At 37.5% G+C, this 7,591-nt stretch overlaps 1 pseudogene; it reads left to right on the top strand.

The window, feature by feature from the left end:
- Nucleotides 1-1,562: 1,562 nt before the first annotated feature.
- LOC148547478 (uncharacterized) lies at nucleotides 1,563-3,249 on the top strand (annotated as a pseudogene).
- The last annotated feature ends 4,342 nt before the right edge of the window (nucleotides 3,250-7,591 follow it).

The following is a 7,591-nucleotide window of genomic DNA, read 5'->3' as shown; positions in this document are numbered from 1 at the left end:
AGAAGTGTATGTGGAGCAGCCTCCTGGTTTTGAAAATAAAGAGCATTTTGATCATGTTTTCAAATTATCTAAAGCTCTCTATGGTTTAAGACAAGCTCCTAGAGCTTGGTATGAGAGACTTAGCTCTTTCCTTTTGAAAAATGGTTTTCAAAGAGGCACCACTGACACAACTCTATTTATTAAGAACTCTAATGATTCTTTTATTCTAGTCCAAATATATGTTGATGACATTATTTTTGGATCAGCCAATGAATCCCTTTGTTCTAAATTTGGAAAACTCATGACAAGTGAATTTGACATGAGTATGATGGGTGAACTTAATTTCTTCCTTGGGCTGCAAATTAAACAAATTGAAAAAGGTATTTTCATTCATCAAGAAAAGTATGCCAAGGAATTAGTGAAGAAATTTGGTATGGATAATGCCAAACCCATGGGAACTCCCATGCATCCTAGTTCTAAATTAGATAAGGGAGAAACTGAGAAAGATATTGATGAGACTAGGTATAGAGGAATGATTGGTTCTCTTATGTACTTAACTTCCTCTAGACCCAACATTGTGCAAAGTGTTGGATTGTGTTCTAGGTTCCAATCCAAACCTAAAGAGTCACATCTTTCTGCAGTTAAAAGGATCATTAGATATGTTCATGGCACATCCAATTTTGGTCTATGGTATCCTAAGATTGATGATTTTTTTGTAGTTGGTTATTGTGATGCAGATTTTACTGGTGATAGAGTTGATAGAAGGAGCACTTCAGGCCTATGTTGCTTCCTTGGAAAGTCCTTAAATGTCTGGTCAAGTAAGAAGCAACCAACAGTGGCCTTATCCACTGTAGAGGCTGAGTATATAACTGCTTCTTCTTGTTGTTCTCAGCTTTTATGGTTAAAAACACAGCTTGCTGATTACAAATTAAATGCTGAAAATATTCCCTTGATGTGTGATAATATGAGTGCCATTAATATTTCTAAAAATCTAGTTTTACACTCTAGAACTAAGCATATTGAAGTAAAATTTCACTCAATCAGAGAACATGTCCAAAAAGGGGATATTTGCATTCAATTTGTTAAATCAGAGGAGCAATTAGCAGATATTTTTACAAAACCATTAGCTGAGGATAGATTCTGCATGCTTAGGGATAGTCTAGGAATTATGAGTTATGATTCTTTGTTTGAAAAATGCTAATGTATTTGCTGGAGCTTTTTGTCTCATAAACAGGCATGAGACAATTCTGGGCAGGTGATGAACGTTTCCCTCAAGTCAGTATGTTCTGGGCTTGTTTCAAGTGAAACTCAATCTGGGCCAACTTCAAAATTCAGATCAAGAATGGTCCAAATGTGTTTCATTAAATCCATATCACCTCAAGGCCCAAATATGAACATTACAATTCTTTGCTAAAATTTTTTTTGGTTGGCCTGTGTGTTTAATTTTGTTTAAGGGTTCTTTTAATATTTTTGTCCAAAAAGATTTTTAGTTTGATTTATTTTTAATTTTAAGGATTTCAAAAATTTAAAATTTAAAATTTTCTTGTTTTTAAAATCAAATCAAATCTTTCTTTTATGAGGTCATGTCTTTTCAAGTCTTTTCAAATGGTGATGCAGTTGCATGGTTTTGGAAATCCACTTTTGGGTACGGTTACCAACACTCCCTCTCTTCCCTCCATAACTTCTCCTCACTCTTCGGTTTCTTCCCACTCACTTTACTGCTTCTCTTCCCTCAAAAGACTGAACCTAACCAAATGAGGAAGAAAACCATTGCTAAAAGGCCTCCTCGTGAAAAAGTTTACAAACTTCCCTCAAAACCTTCCACTCGCTCCCAAGACCGGACCTTTACTCCATCTCCTTCTCTTCCTACCTCTCCTCCTCGCTCTGTTCCCATGGCGCGAACCAAAACCACTCCAAGGTACCCTGCTCCTGCCAAGCCGACGCCACCACCTAAGACGACGCCCTCCAAACCAAGCTCTTCGAAACCTGGTTCATCCAAGGGGAAGCGTCCTGCTGTTGAAGAACCTGTTCCTGAGATAGCAAAACCTAAGTCAAGGTCTGTCCCTGTTCGATCACAAAGAGGTAACCCTCATCGCCCTCTCAAATCTGTTAGAGAACCAGACATTGATCTTTTTGCTCACAAATCACACTACATGACATCTCACTCAGACTTTAACCCCATCGTTTCAAATCTGCCATGAACCATGATTTTTATGAGGGAGTTATTCAGTATCGTACTCTATGTCCATCTTTTCTGGCTGATTTACCTGATTTGAAAAAGAAATGTTTTCCTTTTGTTGAAAATTTGGAATTTTTAAACTGGAATCACCTTTTCAAAATCAAAAAACCTGTATATCCTCAGTTGGTCAAAGAATTTTATGCAAACATGACTTACCATGAAGGAAGTGTGCATTCGTATGTTAAGGACAGAGACATTATCTTGAATAATGAAACTATCAGTGATTCCTTGAAGTACACTGATGTTGGGCCGTGTGCTTATACATCTGTAAAGTGGGATGATGGGGTTGGTATCTCTTACCATGATGCTTTGGCTCACATTTGTGAACATGTTTTCTTAATTGATGGAATCACACCCACTCACAAAGCCCTAGAATATGAACGTGCTCAGTTGCACCGAATTGTTAATCACATCTTGATTCCTCAAAGTGGTTCATATCAAAGGGTCTCTTACACGGACATACTTGTTTTGTATGCCCTAATCACTAAAACAGAAATCTCTTTTGCCTATTTGATGGCTAGATACATGTTTGATTCTGTTAGAAGTGTGAAAGATAAAGCACTACCTTATGGCATATTTTTAACTTGCATATTTGAGAATTTTGGTGTTAATCTGTCAAATGAGGCTTATGAAAACAGACATTCATACCTAAAAGGGGGTGGTTCAGTGAAACAGCAAAAAGGACCAACTAGATCTGAGAGAGTGGTTCTAGATGATGATGTGAAGAGTTCATTCCAGATGACTCTCCTCCTCCTTCCACCGAGGGTACTTCCATCTCCACTGGGAAGAAATCTGCTCTGCTGAATGTGGTCAAGGATGTCGCTCAAGAGTTTGTTTCCCAATCAAATCACATGATTGCCATGAGCAAGGAACAAAGGAAGCTAGCTAGCAAGCATGAGAACTTTCTGAGAAAATCAAGGGACAGGGTGGCTGTGCTCATGACCTTCATTGATAACCTTCACAATGATGAAGACATTGCCACTGATGTTGAAGAGGAAGCTGCTTCGGAGGGGAATGGCTTTGATGCCTAGGATTTATCTCATAAAAACTGCTGCTGCTGCTCTCTTTTTGTCTCATGAATTCTGTTTCTTTAGCTACTTTTGAACTGTTTCATTTTGGATGACTGTAATAACTCTAGATATTGTTGCACATTTGGTAGTTTAGTCAGTACTTTGCACTATGGACTAACTCTTTTCTGCAGGATGCAAGACTTTGTTTTTGTTGATCTTACTTATTATCCACCCTTGATGACAAAAGGGGGAGTAATAGCAATAGGATAATAGATCCTAGTACTTCTTTTGGGATTTTTGCTGCATTAATACTTGAAGTTTGCATGCTGAATCAGATTGCTGATGGTATTAGCTTGATGTTGGGTTGATTATATGATGTTGTTTGTTTGATATCCCTTAGACAAGATAATTGTGAATAGCTCTCTATTGTGTTATCTTTTAGTACAATGTAAAACAGGAATAAAGCAGAAAGCATAATTCCAGGGGGAGCTAATCTTGAAAAGGAAAGGGGGAGCAACACTAAAGCAAGAAACATCAAAGGGAAGTTTTCTAACCTTACTAAAAATTTTAATTCCTTTGATCATTGATTGATTATGTTTGGCATCAAGGGGGAGATTGTTGAGTTAAGAAATTAATTAATAGAATTAATGATGACAAATATTTGATTAGTAGGCTAATCACCCAATTAGTTTTGATTATTTTTGATAAGTGATGCAAGTTAAAAACAAGTGTTGCAGCAGCCTAACATCAAACAAAAGATATATGCTAATGGGCTGAATGGTAAGTGAAAATAAAGACAAGCCAAAGTCATTCATCTTAAGCAAAAAAAAAAAATCTTCAAAGAAGCAAAGCAAGGCACCAACGGGTTGTTTAATGGAAAACCAATCCAAGCCCGTATCCATCCCACAAAGCTTCTCTTGTAAGATTGAAGTCTTCTCTCTTTCAAAGTGAAACGTTCATCTCTCTATGACCAAGTCAAATCAGCTTCAGAAAAGTAAGAAAGAGAAAGAGAGAAAGAGCTTCTTCACCAAGATAGTCACCAAAGAAGCAAGAAAGAGAAACTAAGCTTGAAAGGCAGAAGTCATCTCAACAAATCCAAACCAAATTAAGCTTAGGTTATAGGTAAATCTTTTCCTCATACATGCAACTTGGTTACATCTCTTCTTCCCAACTCTCTGCTCTATCCGAAATGGGATACAAGGGAAAGAGGATTTCTGTTCTTCCCTGCTGTGTATCTACGATCTTAAACAAGACTTGGAGACCAAGTTGGTTTTCAATGGCTCAGATCAAGTTGACCTTTGGAAGATTTCTATGGTTACTGCTTTGTGGCTTTCGGCCAAGATGAAGGAGTCAGAAGCAAAGTTTCTACTCTAAGGTTTAATGTGAAAAAGTGAATCTGTGGGTTGGTGAAGCTCAAGGCTCAAGGTGTTGACCTTGGAAGAAGAACCCAGCAACATGCAAGGAGATAAATGAAGCTTGCTGTTTATTCAGAAGGCAAGGAGAGAAAACCAGAGTATGTGAACAGTGTTATGTTTAGAAGTTCCTCTACTTGGATAATGCTTTCTTTCAAAGAAGCATTCGGCCAATAATGAAGAACTGCATCTGAGGTTTGCAAATCTGGTTTTGCACATAGCAAAGAGGCTGCTGATGAAGTCAATCTCCTTCATGTTTTACTGATTGTAATGTACTTTTCTAAGTTTATCTTTCTGTAATTTCTTGAGAGAAAAGGCATTGTGAGAAAGCTTAAGAAAAAGCCATGAGTGGAAAAAGGCTGAGAGATACACTTAAGAGAAAAGCCTAGAGTTATTTTCTGATTTCTTTAGGTTGGTTAAGTGTCTTGTATCTTGTACCTGTAAGGTATCCCTTTCTTAGTTGGGTTAGCACTAAGAGGAATAGTTAGGTATTAGCATAGCCAACGTCAAGTTAGGTTAGAACTTGAGAGTGAAAGGATTGGGTCAATCCTGTGAAATTGGTGTATGTAATACTGTTAACTATGGTGAAATTCTTCCATAGTTGTGGAGGAAACTGGATGTAGGTTGCATAACACAAGGCAACCGAACCAGGATACATGCTGGTGTTAGCTTTTCTCTTCTCTGCTGAGTTTTGTTTTCTGATATTCATGAGACAAAAATAAATTTTCTCATAAATTTCCGCTGCTGAGTTCAAACAGAACCTGAATTGAAAGTTCATTTTAAAAGGGTAACAACAGCAACTTAAAAGGAAGGCATAGATTCAACCCCCCTTCTCTAAGCCTACCACAACCTTCACATAGACCAGAGGTTATGAAGTGGGAGAATGCATCCATTCAGATAGAGACACCACTTTAGTTAGTTTTCATGATTTAGATTTAGTTTTGAGAGGGAGATTCTCTCCTCTCTCTTAGGATTAGGATTTAGGATTTCTCTTAGTTTTAGGAGTGACTCTCAATCCCAGGTTTCAATGTTCTTTTACTTTATATTTATCTCTTACTTTCAGATACTTTAATGCTTATATTAGTTATGTTGCCTATTTGGCTTATGAATTCTTCCATGTTACAGATTACTCTTTTGAATTAATGTTATTTGAGGTATTTCAGTTTAATATTGCTTTCTTTTATTTACATTATTGTTATTCCCATCTGAAGGCATTTTTATTCCAGTAGATTTACTTTTCTCCTTTTGGTCTTGGTTAAGAAATCAGAAACTCAGGAGTTATCAAACTCAAACATGATTGATAATTGTTATCTTGTTAGTTAAACTGAACTTCAATAATCCCAATCTTTTCTTAGGAAATAAATAGGATTCGAAGATCAACCCAATTAATCCCTTAACCTTCCTTTATCTTAGTAAAGGTTAACAAAGTGGAATTAAGATTCAATTCTCATCATCATTGATAAGGATAGCTAGGATAGGACCTCTAATTTCTCATACCTTGCCAAAAGTTTATTTTCAGTCATTTATTTATTTTACTTGCCATTTAAATTACTTGTTCTTCATTTACTTTAACTGCTGATTAAACTATTCACTCCTCATTCTCAAAACCCCAATTTACAATCTCCATAACCAATAATAAGAACATACTTCCCTGCAGTTCCTTGAGAAGACGACCCGAGGTTTAAATACTTCGGTTATCAATTTATTTAGGGGTTTGTTACTTGTGACAACCAAAACGTTTGTGTGAAAGGACTTTTGAAGGTTTAGAAACTATACTTGCAACGAGGATTTATCCGCAAATTTCTAGACCACGCAAAAGTTCTCTCATCAAAATGGCGCCGTTGCCGGGGAACTGCAATCGTGTGTCTTATTATTAGTTATTGTAAATATTTTTTCTTTTAGTTGTTTATTTGTCGTTATTTTTCCCCTCTTTATTTCTTTTTGCTACTTTGAATTCTCACCCCTTTCGCTTTGAGTTTGGTTCTAATGTTATTGAAAGGATGGAAGTTATAACAGGAACATGCATCAAGGTCAGAGCAACCAAAGATGGATGGAGCCAAGAGGATTTGATCAACCCTTTAGGCAACAACACCCTCCAAGATATCATGGACAAAGATCATTCTACAATGCATACCAAGCAAATAGACATGGTGGACAACCTTGTAATTACCAACAAGCCCCACCATGTGCCTATAGACCATCCTCTCAACATAACTCCGAACCACCACACTCACAAGCTCCTTTTCACCAGTCGCCACCATATGATCCTCATTTACCCCAGTTCCAATCCAATCACTCCCAAACACCACCACTTTCCCCTGTGCCATATCCAAATCTATCACCCCGAGAATCAGAGGTTCGCCTCAAGGAAACAGTAAATCGACTTCAAACAACCCTTCATCAACTGGAGCAAGCAGTAAGTCAATTATCTTCTAGACGTTCGAACATTCAAGGACCTCCCACAGCCCCATGTGGACAATCTAACGAAGAACGTAGTATGAAGGAGATACTAGAAACTCCAGTGGACAAGACAGAGCATGGCTTCGTACTGGAACAAGTAGAAGAAGCTGTCATTATTGAAGAAGAAGAGTTGGTTGAAGACTTAGGAGACGCTGAACCTCCATGGGAATCCAAGGTTGTGGAGCATTCTGTCCAGGATGTTACAATTAATGCTAAAGAGGATTGTGCGCAATCCCCAGAGCAAGTTCTTCATGAAGAACTAGACAGAATAGCCCAAGAAGCAAATTTCCTTGATGATGATAGTCACAAGTCAAGTTCTCCTAGTAATGAACTTGCATCCACAAGCGAATTCTCTGAGATCGAAGACTCTTCCCCAAGTGAATACGAAGATGATACGGAGGTAGATTTCTCTCAACCTCCAGTCTATGACTTAAGTGATGAGGAAGACATAGATGGCTTTGATCAGGACATAGATACAATTAAAGAATCTT

Source organism: Arachis ipaensis, chromosome B8, assembly GCF_059453495.1.
Source record: "Arachis ipaensis isolate K30076 ecotype BB chromosome B8, ASM5945349v1, whole genome shotgun sequence".
In the NCBI taxonomy this organism is placed as follows: Eukaryota; Viridiplantae; Streptophyta; class Magnoliopsida; order Fabales; family Fabaceae; genus Arachis; species Arachis ipaensis.
The sequence above is the reverse complement of the archived record's forward strand: the minus strand, read 5'-3'. Positions and strand labels throughout refer to the sequence as shown.